General features: G+C 43.5%; 1 protein-coding gene across 4 annotated transcripts in view; it reads right to left on the minus strand.

Annotated features, from left to right (window-relative positions):
- Positions 1-9,832, minus strand: part of ATF7 (activating transcription factor 7) — a 120,151-nt gene extending 110,319 nt beyond the window's left edge. For 2 of the 4 annotated variants that reach the window (XM_025402968.1, XM_025402967.1), the window contains exon 1: positions 9,698-9,824. The gene's annotated coding sequence lies outside the window, so the exon portion shown is untranslated. Of the gene's footprint in view, positions 1-8,065; positions 8,120-9,303; positions 9,335-9,697 lie in introns of those variants that run through there. The other 2 variants (XM_025402970.1, XM_025402969.1) reach the window with 2 other exon arrangements.
- Positions 9,833-15,689: the final 5,857 nt, after the last annotated feature.

The following is a 15,689-nucleotide window of genomic DNA, read 5'->3' on the forward strand; positions in this document are numbered from 1 at the left end:
CGAGACCATCCTGGCTAACACGGTGAAACCCCGTCAATACTAAAAAAAAAAAAAAAAAAAAACTAGCCGGGCGAGGTGGCAAGCGCCTATAGTCCCAGCTACTCGGGAGGCTGAGGCAGGAGAATGGCGTAAACCCGGAAGGCGGAGCTTGCAGTGAGCTGAGATCCGGCCACTGCACTCCAGCCTGAGCGACAGAGCCAGACTCCATCTCAAAAATAAATAAATAGGCCGGGCGCGGTGGCTCAAGCCTGTAATCCCAGCACTTTGGGAGGCCGAGATGGGCGGATCACGAGGTCAGCAGATCGAGACCATCCTGGCTAACCCAGTGAAACCCCGTCTCTACTAAAAAATACAAAAAACGTGGCGGGCGCCTGTAGTCCCAGCTACTTGGGAGGCTGAGGCAGGAGAATGGCATAAACCCGGGAGGCGGAGCTTGCAGTGAGCTGAGATCCGGCCACTGCACTCCAGCCTGGGCGACAGAGCAAGACTCCGTCTCAAAAAATAAATAAATAAATAAATAAATAAATAAATAAAATAAAATACAAAAAAAAAATTGGCCAGGAGTAGCAGTGTGTGCCTGTAATCCCAGCTACTCAGGAGGCTAAGCCAGAAGAACTGCTTGAACCTGGGAGGCAGACTGCAGTGAGCCGAGACTGTGCCACTGCACTCCAGCCTGGGCAACAGAGCAGAGACTCCGTTTCCAAAAAAAAAAAAAAAAAAAAGAGATGAGAAAAAACTAACAACCTGAAGTCAAGAGTTTGTAATGAGTTTTACTGTAAACTTATGTATTCTTTCTTTCTTTGAGACAGGGTATCTCTTTGTTGCCCAGGCTGGAGTGCAGTGCTGCAACCTTGGCTGGCTGAAACCCTTGCTTCCTGGGCTGAAGCAATCCTCCCACTTCAGCCTCCCAAGTAGCTGGGGCTACAGACGCGCGTCACCACACTCGGCTAATTTTTGTATTTTTTGTAGACACAAGGTTTCGTCATGTTGCCCATGCTGGTCTCAAACTCCTGGGCCCAAGCCTCCCAAAGTGCTAGGATTATAGGTGTGAACCACTGTGCCCAGCCAATGCTTACGTATTATGTTCTTCTTAAAACTACTATACTAGGCCAGGCACAGCGGCTCACACCTGTAATTCCAGCACTTTGGGAGATCAAGGTGGGTGGATCACTTGAGGTCAGGGGTGCGAGACCAGCCAGGCCAACATGGTTGAAACCCCGTCGCTACTAAAAATACGAAAATTAGACAGGCATGGTGGTGGGCACCTGTAATCCCAGCTACTCAGGAGGCTGAGGCAGAAGAATTGCTTGTAATCAGGAGCCGGAGGCTGCAGTGAGCCAAGATCTTGCCACTGCACTCCAGTCTGGGTGACAGAGCAAGACTACGTCTCAAAAAAAAAATTTAAAAAAAAAAAGACTAATATACTAACTCCCCTTTGCTTTGGTTGGGAACCTTTCTTAAATGTTGGCCTACAAAAATTTAAAAGCTTATCTTTTTACACAAGTTTATCTTTTCATACAACCTTTCCTGAATTGTAACACTCATCCTTCATTTCTGAGGAAGTGATATAGCAAATACTTTCAAAATGGAATTGAATCTTGCCTCATTGTATACAGGCAGTCAGTACATTATACAGAAGACCAAAAAAAAAAAAAAGTTTTTAAACAAAAGGACAAACAAGAGAAAGGAAGGAAACAAAATACTATGATTTAACAGGAACAAAACCCAACATTCTTTCAACACAGTGTCCACAAGGGAAATGTCGAAGAGAAAATGTCATGATAAAATATTTTTAAGATATAAAATGACCCCAATGCAAAATATTTGTTGTTGTTGATTTTTGTTTTGTTTTTAGCTCAAAGGAGTTATTATTTCTCGTCATTTATGTTCCTTACTTGTGTTTATCCATTCCCACCAATAGAAACATTTCAATTTTATTTTCTTTACAGTCTATTTTTCTTCCTGATTCTTCAAGAGTAAATTCCTTGATCTTAACTTCTATTTATGAATGTCTGGCCTGAAAAGGACCTTGAGGGGTTATCAAGTCCATCCTTCTGCTTTCCAGGAGAATTCATAACTAATAGTATCAGATGAATGAGAAAGTATCAAAAGAAAATGCATTGGTTCCCTGACTAGTAGCATGCTAATTTAATATGCACATTCATTCACAATTTGCAATTTTTTAAAAATGAAAGTAAAAACTAAAATGCCAAAAGAGGAAGGTACTTTAAAAATGCATTTATCTGCTAAAATTGCTCAAACATAAATTCAACTGTCAGGTCTAAAATTAACAAGCAGGAAAAGTTGCTGGCTGCCAATATAAAGTCTTTAGTCCCTAGAGATGTCTTCTGAAGTTCTATCTCGTTTGTAGCGCCCTTCACCTACAACACATAGCCTGGTAAACTTAGACCATCCTTGCCAATCAACTACAATTATAAATGGCAAGTGTGTGTGTGTATGTGTGTGTATGTGTGTGTGTGTCTGTGTGTTTATAGTTGGTATAGGTTTTCATTCCAAACAGAAAATGAAAAGTTAGGGCCGCGATGGTTTTCGCCTGTAATCCCAGCACTTTGGGATGCCCAAGGAGGCGGATTGCCTGAGCTCAAGCATTCGAGACCACCCTGAGCAACATGGTGAAACCCCGTCTCTACTAAAACACAAAAAGTTAGCTGGGCACGGTGGTGGGCACCTGTAGTCCCAGCTACTTGGGAGGCAGGCACGAGAATTGCTTGAACCTGGGAGGCAGAGGTTGCAGTGAGCCAAGATTGCACCACTGCACTCCAGCCTGGGTGACACAGCAAGACTCTGTCTCCAAAAGAAAAAAACAGAAAATGAAAAGTTAGGTCTAAATTGGAGATGTCAATATTATGGGGAAGCTGCATACAACTGTTCTTCAGAGAGTAGTTTAATTCTTTCATTTCTAAGTTAAAATGTCCAGGGAATAAAGTTTTTTTCTAAAAGAGTTTCCAGGACGGGTGCAGTGGCTCACGCTGTAATCCCAGCACTTTAGGAGGCCCAGGCAGGCGCATCACCTCAGGCCAGGAGTTTGAGACCAGCCTGCAATATGGTGAAACCACGTCTCTACTGAAAATACAAAAATTAGCCATGTGTGGTGGCATGTGCCTGTAGTCCCAGCTACTTGGGAGGCTGAGAGGGAGAACTACTTGAACCCAGGAGGCAGAGGTTGCAGTGAGCTGAGATTACGCCACTGCACTGCATCCTGGGAGACAGAGCGAGACTCTGTGTCAAAAAAAAAAAAAAAAAGAAGAAGTTTCCAAAACAAGCTGGGCGTGGTGGCCCACGCCTGTAATTCCAGCACTTTGGGAGGCCAAAGCAGGCAGATCACCTGAGCTTAGGAATTCAAGACCAGCCTAGGCAACATGGGAAACCCCATCTCTACAAAAAATACAAAAATTAGATGGGCACAGTGGTGCACACCTGTAGTCCTAGCTACTCAGGAGGCTGAGGCAGGAGAATCGCTTGAGCCCAGGAGCAGAGACTGCAGTGAGCCAAGATGGCGCCATTGCACTCCAGCCTGGGAGACAAAGGGAGACCCTGTCTAGAAAAAAAAAAAAAAAGTTTCCGAAACAGAATTTCATTTAATGTCAAAAAATCTGGCCAGGTACGCGTGTAATCTCAGCACTTTGGGAGGCTAAGGCAGGAGGATTGCTTGAGCCCAGGAGTTCGAGACCAGCCCAGGAAACATGATGAGACCTCTACAAAAAATAAAATTAGCCAGGCATAGTGTTATGAGCCTTTAGTCTCAGCTACTCAGGAGGCTGAGGTAGGAGGATTGCTTGAGCCTGGAAGACTGAGGCTGCAGTGTGAGCCATGATTGTGCCACTGTGCTCTCGTCTGGACAACAGAGTGAGACCCTGTCTCAAAAAAAACAACCATGGTCGAGTGCGGTGGCTCATGTCTGTAATCCCAGCACTTTGGGAGGCCGAGGTGAGCGGATCACTTGAGGTCAGGAGTTCAAGACCAGCCTGGCCAACATGGAGAAAACTCCCTATCTACTAAAAAAATACAAAAATTAGTCAGGTGTGGTGACACATGCCTGTAATCCCAGCTACTTGGGAAGCTAAGTCCAGAGAATCGCTTGAACCCTGGTGGCAGAGGTTGCAGTGAGCGTGCCACTGCACTCCAGCCTGGGCAACAGAGCGAGACTTCATCTCAAAAAAAAAAAAAAAAAAAAAAAAACCAAACAAAGAAAAAAACCACAACCAAAAGACAATAACGAAATAACAATAAAAAAATCCCTGCAACTATGAAGAAATATGGTTAATTTTCTATAATTATTTGAAAATGAAAAAAAAACAGGACTAGAAGTCTTGGAAATGGGAAAATTATAATTTTTTAAAATGTGGGGCAAGAGAGGTCGAGTACAGAAACTGTAGACTGGTGAAATATTATTTCTCAGAAAGATTCTAAATGAATTATTAAACAGATCACTTATGAACCACTGGCAAGTTACGCAATGATCTATAAACAGTAGCATAAGATACCCAAACAGCAACTAATATGCAACTTCGTTTTCTTTTTTGACAGGGTCACTAGCCTAGGAGTTCAGAGATGTCAGAGGCAGAATATACTGTATTTGGATTTCAACAGGATACCGCTTGCTATTTCATAGAAAATAAAGGTTAGATGATATAAAACAGCAGGTGGGATTCACAACTGAATTTTATCCAAAAGGCTAACAGATTAATGTTAACATAATGATAGTCTACTCATGTTGTATAGCATTGCTCTATCCTTATACATGTTTACCAGTGACCGAAAACAAAAACACACGTTTATCAAATTTATCAATAATACAAACATATGAGAAATGGTCAAGAGGTGAAATGACGTTATCAAGCTAAAACAACAAACCAAATTAACAAGATGATAATTACAGGGATAAACTTATGTAAAATTGTCAATTACATTAAAAAATCAACTACATGGCCGGGCGTGGTGGCTCACGCCTGTCATCCCAGCACTTTGGGAGGCCAAGGTGGGTGGATCACTTGAGGTCAGGAGTTCGGGACCAGCCTGGTGAAACCCCATCTCTTCTAAAAATATTTTAAAAAATTAGTTGGGTGTGGTGGTGCAGGCCTGTAATCCCAACTACTCGGGTGGCTGAGGCAGGAGAATCGCCTGAACCCAGGGGGTGGAGGTTGCAGTGAGACAAGATTGAGCCATACTACTCCAGCCTGGGTGACAGAGCAAGACTCTGTCTCAAAAAAAAAAAAAAAAAATCAACTACACAAAGTAATGTGATCTTAGGCTTTAAGAACAGAGGCATAGAGTGCAATAAAATAGAAGTTGTGCTTCCCACCGTAGTTTGTATTTATTAGATTATATCTGAGATGTTCAGACCTACATAAGGAACCATAAACCACTCAGATAACTAACTTGATGAAGAGCCTGAACTTTCATTAAAAATGTCACTTAAGAAATTGTACGGGCTGGGCTCAGTGGCTCATGCCTGTAATTCCAGCACTTTGGGAGGCCGAGGTAGGCAGATCACTTGAGGTCAAGAGTTCAAGACCAGCCTGACCAAAATGGTGAAATTCCATCTCTACTAAAAATACAAAAATTAGCTGGGCAAGGATGGCGGACACCTGTACTCCCAGCTACTCGGGAGGCTGACGGACAAGAATCGCATGAACCAGGAATGTGGAGGTTGCAGTGAGCTGAGATCACACCACTGCACTCTGGCCTGGGAAACACAGCAAGACTCTATCTCATAAATAGTAGTAGTAGTAGTAATAATAATAATAATAATAATAGAAATAGCTGGCCGCGAGAGGTGGCTCACACCTGTAATCCCAGCACTTTGGGAGGCTGAAGCGGGCGGATCACGAGGTCAGGATATCGACACCATCCTGACTAACAGGGTGCAACTCCATCTCTACTAAAAATACAAAAAAATAGTCAGGCATGGTGGCGGGCGCCTGCTAGTCCCAGTTACTCGGGAGGCTGAGGCAGGAGAATGGCGTGAACCCAGGAGGCAGAGCTTGCATTGAGCCGAGATCGTGCCACTGCACTCCAGCCAGGGCAAAAGTGCGAGACTCCGTCTCAAAAAAAATAAAAAAGAAAAAAAGCTTAAAGAACTTGGGGTATTTACCCCCAAAGAGATGCCTCCTGTAATCCCAGCACTTTTAGAGGCCAAGGTGGGGAGATGGCTTGAGCTCAGGAATTCAAGAAGAGGCTGGCAAATGTCGGGAGACCCCATCTCTACAAAATATTTAAAAATTAGCCAGGCATGGTGGTGTGCACCTGTGGTCCCAGCTACTTGGAGGCTGGGAGGACTGCTTGAGGCCAAGAGTCCTAGCTACTCAGGAAGCTAGGACTAGAAGATCTTTAGCCCAGGAGTTTGAGGTTACAATGATCTGTGATCAAGTCACTTGCACTCCAACCTGGGCAACATAGCGAGACCCTATCTCTAAAAGAATGAAAGCGAAAGCGGTAAGTGTCATGAAATACTTGAAGACTACCATGTTAACAAGGAACTAGATTTATTTATTGTGGCTTCAGATAACAGAACTAAAGAGCTTCAGCACAACGTAAAAAATGTTCTAAAAGTAAAGCTTCAATAATGGAACAGGGTATCTGTGAAGTGGACACTTTCTCCTTAGAGCATTCAGAAGTTAAAAGACCAACCGTCAGCGATACCAGCTATGATATGTTTTCACATATCATGAATTTATTTGATCTCTCCTAAAAAAAAACCTCTTAGAGGAAGGCAACATGTCAAAATGAGTAAATGTCAGAGAAGCTTAAAAATTATTTTCTTTGACATATTTTTAAAGAAACAGAAGACTTTTTCATGAACTCCAAAACCATAGGACCATTTTCTGAGAAACCAACAACAAAAGAAATGAATGTTTTTTCCTTTTAAATGAATGCTGCATTTGTTTTTCTCAAAGAAACATCTGTACCTTAACTTTAGTACTTTTATCAAGGGATAAAGGACAATTACATACCAGTATGCCAACTAGTCTCAAGAAGACAGCTAGTTTTATTAGACATTTACATGGAGTTCTATCTGTTCCACCTAAAACTTCCTTGCAAGGAGAAGGCTCCTCCTTATCAGATGTGGATAGGAGGCTGCGGTAATACTAACTCCCTCCCACTGTAACCTAGGAAAAACTCAGTCTTGACATGCACAAAACAATAACTTCTGAGAGCTTCAGAGCAGCTGTGTTCAGACAGAGCCAGCAACTTTACTCCAGGCAAAGAATTAGTCTAAGAGTTGGCTGAAAAGCAATTTTCATTTTAGGTTGGAAATGAGGAAAGGAAAGAGAACAAGATACAGTAAGTGGAGCTATTAACATTTTAAAACCGTGGTAAACAAACGTGTTTAAAAATTACAACACTGAAACTACCACAGGGTGTAAACTTTGATCCACAAGTTGAAAGACGAGCGGTGTTATCACTCTAGCTCTCTGCTAGATGGTAACACTAGTGAGAAAAAATAATCTTGGGTTTAATAGTGCCCTAGTCAAAGCCAATCACCAAGTCTAGGACAGAAGACCAAAACAAGGGACTCTGCTTCTCTCACTGGGTATTTTTTTGTGCTGCTGCCAGGCAAACTGGAAATTTTCTGAATGTCCAATAGCAATGCTCTTACTGTGAAATACTAGAACCCAGCTCAGTAGTTAATGCTAAAGGGTCAGCAATGAATTGGTCTCAATGTGCTATAGGGGCAACTTCTTGGCCAGGGAGAAAAGTTTCAACTGATTGCAGAAAACCAAAGGTTAATACAACTACATACTCTGGTTTCTCTTCATATAATAGCTTTCCTGATATTTCGGACATTATTTCACTTCTCAAAAATAAAAGGAGAAGAGAAGGAATGTAAAAGCAAAATCTACGCAAGAGCAAAGAAGTTATTAATTGGCTATATTAGTCCAATTCGTTATTAAATGATACACAACTATCAAACAAAGGGCAAAGCCCTGACCCTTTTCTGTACAGAATTAAGAACTGGTAAGACTACTTAGTAGAGCTGCCAAACTTTTCTTTAGCTTCTTTTCTTACAGACATGATACATTTCGCAAGAGCCTCCACTTACCTTACAACTTCCATGTGTAGGTACAAATTGTGTTTGATTTCCCCAGCCCTTGGCCTAAGACATTATGACATAGCTTTAGTTTCTGAGTCTGGACCCAAAGGAAAAAACTGAACATTTTTCACTTTCCTGAAATAACATGTCTATTTCATTTACACCATTTAAAAACATATTATATAAATTAACTAAAACTGCAACCACCCATTCGACAACTCTTTGAGAGTGACTGGGAAGCCACATTTAACAAAACAAACTTCATTTTAGCATTTCTGCTTAGAATGCCCATAAAGACTGATATCTCTACAAGAATTACACTACTGCAAAATTTTTAAACACAGGACTCATGTGAGCTTGCTGAGAAAACTCTGCACACCCCCCACACACCTGTACTTAATATGACATGACCCTCAGAGATACTAAAACACCCTCTGTTAAGTAGAAAATAAACTTTTAAAGTTAGGAAAGTAGCAACGCGGGAATCTGGGTAGGAGGTGCCCTGGGTTGTAAACACCCTAGTCAGAGAACATAACAAGCAATTCAGAGCAACATATAAGTCCCTATGGGGCTCCAACTTGGACTGCTTTAAGTCCAAAGCCCACATCTCGGTGTTTCGGAAGAGTTTGGGAAATAGAAGAGAGGGAGAAGGAAAATCAGAGAAGCGATGAAAGTGTTCTATTTTTCTCCTTCTCAACTCCCATCCCAGCATCTTGGAGGCTGGTCACCAGTCTGGGTGCCATAACCACGAGAAGCCCTAAATCAATATCCCAACCACCTGATACCTAGGCAAAAGACATGTGTATATCAGCCATCTCCTTCCCAAACACTTCTCTTATCGCTCTCAAGGCTCATATCCTTCCAGAAGCCATGCCTTATGGCGACTCAGCTCACCCATACTGTCCTCTTAAATTCATTCACTTAATTTTCTCCAAATCCATACTTTCTCTCTGATATCATGTCCCTGATGTTCTTTTTATTAATTCAATCGAAATGCCACGACCCTCATTTCCTATAATCCACCCCTATCTATCTTTCCTGATAAACCCAACGGAGTGTTGTGTCACCAGATCAAGATCTTTGTTCTCATCTACTCATCCTACCTCCTGCCTATTACCCTTTTCCAATTCCAAGCTCCTAATCCCACTCTTTGGGAAGCCCTGGGTTTCTAACCTAGTTTAGTATCCCTCCTCTTTCTCCCATTCCACCCCATCCCATGATCCTTCCATTAGGTTCCACTAGACTACCCTTCCCTCAGGATTCAATTCCCCTCTCCTTGCCACGCCCTGCGCCCCCCGGGGCTACTTACCCCAAGTTCTCCCCACACTTCAAGCCTCTGGCCCCGCCTTCCCCCCAAAGGAAGGAGGCGGGAGTAGGGAGAGAAGAGGGGCGGCACTCGGCAAGGAAAAAGCGATCTCCCATTAGCGCTCATCGCCGCCAATCGAGGCTTCCTTCTCTCCTATTGGTCGGCTTTGGCCTATGCCCCCACCCTCTTCCTCAGACAGGGCCCGGCCACCGCCTCAGCGCCCCCGTCCAATACAGACTGGGAGGGGAGACCCCAGCCCGGAACGCTGGGACTGGCCAGAGTTGAAAGGGAGAGTCCCGTCAGATCATGGGCTAGCTAATGTTAAAAGGACTTACCGGCTGGTAGCTCCGTTGCCTTCCGCCTGCCCGCGCTCGGTCCTACAATCTCTCTGCAGCTCCTCTTTTCCCCCCTCGGCGGAACGGATACTTTCCTCCCGTCCGGCCAGGCGCGCTCAACTCTCGCGAGAAGTCGTGGGGCCGCGGGGGAAGGGCGAGATCCGTGGGGGCTGAGTTGGAAAGCGGCCGAGAGGCGGGGCTCCGGGAAAAGAAGGTGTTGGGCTTACTGTGGGCAGGGCTGGGGAGGGAGACTGAGCGAGTACTGTCCACACAAGTCACACGTGTTCGGCTGCAGAATCTAGCGGGAGAAAGAAAGGAAAAAGGAGAGAAGATCTTTACCGGTGCCTGTAGTGGTGGTTACCACTATCTTTCAGAGTCATCGCTTCCTTAACTGCAAAGTAAAATACCCTTAGCCCTAGAAATGAAGTCCATGTGTGGACAAAGCAATCCACCTGCACAGCAATTCTAACACTACCATTTTACTAGTCCTATTGCCTTGGGTGAAAATCTTCTCTTAGTCTCTGTACAATGGGACTAACAATCTCATGTTATTCAAATTGTTGTAATGATCAAATGAGGTACATGAAATTGCTTGAGGATTTTTTTAAAATCACTGTATTATTCAGCAAATATTTTCACAAAACGTAGGGCATACTACATGCAAAGCATTGTTCTAAGCATGGGGTTAAGGAGTTATCAACCCAGGTAGGATTTATATTTGAGTGAGGAAGGGGAGACAATTAAAAAGCCAATAAACACAAATATTTCAAATAGTGAAAAGTGCTTCAGGATAGTGAGACAGAAAGTTACTAGGAATGGGGAAGAAGCTTTACTCCTAGTATTTGAAAGAAGACCTCTTTGAGGAAGTAACACACCAGGAGTTGAATTATGACTTGGGAAGATTTTGGGGAATTATCAAATGCAAAGTCTATATTCAAAAATGTATAGGTCTTGTTCAAGACAAACCAGGAAAAGAAAAAAGAAAAACAAAAAACAGGCTGGTTGCAGTGACTCACGCCTGTAATCCCAACATTGCTAAGCCAAGGCAAGAGGATTGCCTGAATCCAGGAATTTGAGACCAGCCTGGGCAACATGGCGAAAACTCAGCTCTACAAAAAATACAAAATTAGCCGGGCATGGTGGCCTGCACTTGTAGTAGCTATTCAGGGGACTAAGTGGGAAGATCACTTGAGCCCAGATCAGGCCACTGCACTCCAGCCTGGGCAACAGAGTGAGATCCTGTCTCAATAAATAAATAAAATAATCATCTTAAAATTTAACAAATTGTAGTTGACTTAAAATATTATCTACAGAATCTCTGTTCTCTCCTTTTGCAGCTTTATGTTACTCAGCTTTCTGAACTTTCTGTCTAGCATCTTATCTATCCTCACAGCACCCTCTGAGAGGTAGGAAGAATCTAGGTGATTTCTCCCTAGATATCTAAGGTGACACAGGTGTAGAATCACTTTCTTTCTTATGTAGTGAATTGAGAAAAGTTGAGAGGTGTCTTGGCTTCCAAACTACTCTCCCCTAAAACAATTCCTACTTAAAAGAATACAATGATGGAAACATACCTTAAATTTGTAAGAAAAAATTGTATGTTGGCCGGGGGCGGTGGCTCAAGCCTGTAATCCCAGCACTTTGGGAGGCCGAGATGGGCGGATCACGAGGTCAGGAGATTGAGACCATCCTAGCTAACATGGTGAAACCCCGTCTCTATTAAAAAATACAAAAGACTAGCTGGGCAAGGTGGCGGGCGCCTGTAGTCCCAGCTACTCGGGAGGCTGAGGCAGGAGAATGGCATAAACCCGGGGGGCGGAGCTTGCAGTGATCTGAGATCCAGCCACTGCACTCCAGCCTGGGCAACAGAGCGAGACTCTGTCTCAAAAAAAAAAAGGAAAAATTTGTATGTTGGCCAGGCGCAGTGGCTCACGCCTGTAATCCCAGCTACTCAGGAGGCTGAGGCAAGAGAATGATTTGAACCCGGAAAGCGGAGGTTGCGGTGAGCCGAGATCGCGCCATTGCACTCCAGCCTGGGCGACAAGAGGGCAACTCCATCTCAAAAAATAAATAAATAAATAAATAAAACGAATACATTTTTAAAAATCAGAGGGAAAAGGATTCTACAAATCATGCTGGAACAATTGGCTATTACTGTATACATGCAATAGCTAATATTTATAGATTTTACTATGTTCCAGATAGTATTCTAAATTGGTGGGGTTTTTTGTTGGTTTGTTTTCGTTTTTTCAGACGGAGTCTTGATCTGTCATCAGCTGGAGTGCAGTGGCACGATCTCAGCTCACTGCAACCTGCACCTCCTGGGTTCAAGCGATTCCCCTGCCTCAGTCTCCCAAGTAGCTGGAACTAGAGGCGCACGCCACCACGCCCAGCAAATTTTTGTATTTTTAGTAGAGACGGGGTTTCACCATGTTGGCCAGGATGGTCTCAATCTCTTGACCTTGTGATCTGCCCACCTCGGCCTCCCAAAGTGCTGGGATTATAGGCGTAAGCCACCACCCCCGGCCTTTTTTTTTTTTTTTTTTTTTTTTTGACAGAGTCTCCCTCTGTTGCCCAGGTTGGAGTGCAGTGGCATTATCATTGCTTACTGCATCCTCGACCTCCCAGATTCAAGCAATCCTTCCAACTCAGCATCCCAAGTAGCCGGGACTACAGGTACATGCCACCATGTCCAGATGATTTTTAAAATTTTTCCGTGTCAGGTGCGGTGGCTCACGCCTATAATCCCAGCACTTTGGGAGGCCGAGGCGGGAGGACCATGAGGTCAGGAGTTCAAGACCAGCCTAGCCAACATGGCGAAACCCCGTCTCTACTAAAAATACAAAAATTAGCTGGGCATGGTGGTGGGCACTTGTAATCCCAGCTACTCAGGAGGCTGAGGCAGGAGAATTGCTTGAACCCAGGAGGCGGAGGTTGCAGTGAGCTGAGATCATGCCATTGTACTCCAGCCTGGGTGACAGAGCAAGTCTCTGACTCAAAAAAAAAAAAAAAAAAATTCTGTAGAGACTAGGTCAGGCTGGCCTTGAACTCCTGGGCTCAAATGATCCTCCCACCTTGGCCTCCCAAAGTGTTGGGATTACATGCTTGAGCCACTGTGCCCGGTCTTTTTATTGTTGAGTTGTAAGAATTCTTTATATATTCTAGATTCTAGATGCTTATCAGATATATGATTTGCAAATATTTTATCTCATTCTGCAGGTTAGTTGTCTTTTCACTTTCTAATAGTGTCTTTTGAAGCTCAAAAGTGTGTGTGTGTGTGTGTGTGTGTGTTTTTTTTTTGAGACAGAGTCTTGCTCTGTCACCCAGGCTAGAGTGCAGTGGCGCAATCTCGGTTCACTGCAAGCTCCGCCTCCGGAGTTCACGCCATTCTCCTGCCTCAGCCTCCTGAGTTGCTGGGACTACGGGCACACGCCACCACGCCTGGCTAATTTTTGTATTTTCAGTAGAGACGGGGTTTCACCGTGTTAGCCAGGATGGTCTCGATCTCCTGACCACGTGATCCACCTGCCTCAGCCTCCCAGAGAGCTGGGATTACAGGCATGAGCCACCACGCCCAGCCTGAAGTTCAAAAGTTTTAAATTTTGATAAAGTCCAATTTATCTTGTTTGTGCTGTTGGTGTCATATCTAACAAACCATTGCCTAATACAGCATCATAAAGATTTACACCTGTGCTTTCTTCTAAGAATTTTGTTGTTTTTAGCTATTTGATTCATTATGAGATACTTTTGTATATGGTATGAGGTAGAGGTCCAATTTTGTTCTTTTTCACGCACAGTTGTCACAGCACCATTTGTTGGAAAAAATATTATTTCCCTCATTCAGTCCTCTTGGCACCCTTGCCAAAACTCATTGGACCTTAAATATATTGGTTTATTTCTGGACTTTCAATGTTATTTCATGGTTCTATATGTCTGTCCTTATGCCAGTATCAAAAGGCTTGATAATTTTAGCTTTGTAATAAGTTTTGAAACTGGGAAGTATGAATCCTCCAATTTCGTTCTCTTTTTTCAAGATTGCTTTGGATATACGGGGTCCCTTGCATTGCCACCTGAATTTTAGGGTCAGCTTGTCAATTTCCATCTAGGATTTTCATAGGAATTCCCTTGAATCTGTAGATCAGGGAGTATTGCCATCTTAACAATATCGTATTCCAATCCATGGACATCGAATGTCTTAACATTTAGAGCTTCTTAATGTCTTTCAACTGTATTTTTTATAGATTTACTTTGTTTTTTATTTTGTATTTTTATTTTATTATTTTATTTTTTTAGACACGGGATTTCACCATGTTTCCCAGGCTGGTCTCAAACTCCTGGGCAACAAGGTGAAACCCCGTCTCTAATGGGGTTAGATCCACCCACCCTGGCCTGCCAAAGTGCTGGGATTACAGGCGTGAACCACCTCGCCTGGCCTTATTTTGTTTTTTAAGTTAGAGACAGGGTCCCACTATGTTGCCCAGGCTGGTGTCAAACTCTTGGTCTCAAGCAGTCCTCCCACCTTGGCCTCCCAAAGTGATAGGATTACAGGCATGAGCCACTGTGCCAAGCTGTGTTTTGTGGTTTTCATTGTACAAATCTTGCATTTCTCTTGTTAAACTTACTCATACTTTTTATCATCTTTTTTGAGACAGGGTCTCCCTTTGTCACTTAGGCTGGAGTGGTGCAATCATAGCTCACTGTAACCTCCAACTTCTAGGCTCAAATGATCCCCCCACCTCAGCCTCCTGAGCAGCTAGGACTACAGGTGGGTGCCACCATGCCTGGCTAATTTTTTTTCTCTCTCTCTTGCCTTGGCCTCCCAAGGTGCTAGGATTACAGGTATAAGCCACCATGCCTGGCCTCTTTCTTTTTTCAGTTAGAGATGGGGTCTTGCTACGTTGACCAGGCTGGTCTGAAACTCCTGGCCTCAAGGGATCCTCCTACCTAGCCTCCCAAAGTGCTGGTTTGTGAAAAATTGGTGGTATGGCCAGGTGCAGTGGCTCATGTCTGTAATCCCAGCACTTTCAGAGGCTGAGGCAGGAGGATTGCTTGAGGTTAGGAGTTCAACCTGGACAACAAAGTGAGATCCCATCTCAACAAAAAGTACAAAAATATATATATATATAACCAGGCATCATGGTGGTTAGCTACCTCAGGAGGCTGAGGCAGGAGGATTGCTTGAGCCCAAGAGTTGGAAGTTGCAGTAAGCTATGATCATGCTACTGCACTGGGCAACAGAGCAAGACTGTGTCGAAAGAAAGAAAAGAAAAAAGGCAAGGCAAGGCAGGGCAGGGCAGGGCAGGGCAGGGCAAGGCAGGGCAAGGCAGGGCAGGGCAAGGCAGGGCAAGGCAGGGCAAGGCAGGGCAAGGCAAGGCAAGGCAAGGCAAGACCCTGGCAAAAGAAAGAAGGGAGGGAGGGAGGGAGGGAGGGAGGAAGAGAAAGGAGGGAGGGAGGGGAAGAAAGGAAGGAAGGAAGGAAAGAAGGAAGGAAGGAAGTAAGGAAGGATGTTAAGTCTTCTTTAAACATTTGACTGAATTCACCAGTGAAACAATATGGTCCTGAGATTTTCTTTGTGGAAATTTTTTATTTTTAATGAGTAATTCAGTCTCTTTTCTTGTTATGCATTTATTTAATTTTTTAAAATTTCCTATTGAGTCAGTTTCAGTAGCTTGTGTCTTTCTAGGAATTCTTACATTTCATCTAGATTATCTAATTATTGGCATGCAATTTTCATAATATTCTCTTAGAATCATTTTTATTTCTGTGAGGCTGATGATAACAGTCTTTGTTTTATTCCTGATTTTAGCAATTTAAGTCTTCTCTCTCTCTCTCATTTTATTTTTATTTTTATTTTTGAAAGCAATTTTATAACTTTATTTGATGTATATGATGATCAGCAGTTCTCATCCAGATTTTTGAAAGCAGTAACAGGTACATTGGTAACCAAAGTATAGAGCTTATTTGGTGAATCCTCGTCCTCATTACGTTTTCT

The sequence above is a fragment of the Theropithecus gelada genome, chromosome 11, assembly GCF_003255815.1.
Source record: "Theropithecus gelada isolate Dixy chromosome 11, Tgel_1.0, whole genome shotgun sequence".
In the NCBI taxonomy this organism is placed as follows: Eukaryota; Metazoa; Chordata; class Mammalia; order Primates; family Cercopithecidae; genus Theropithecus; species Theropithecus gelada.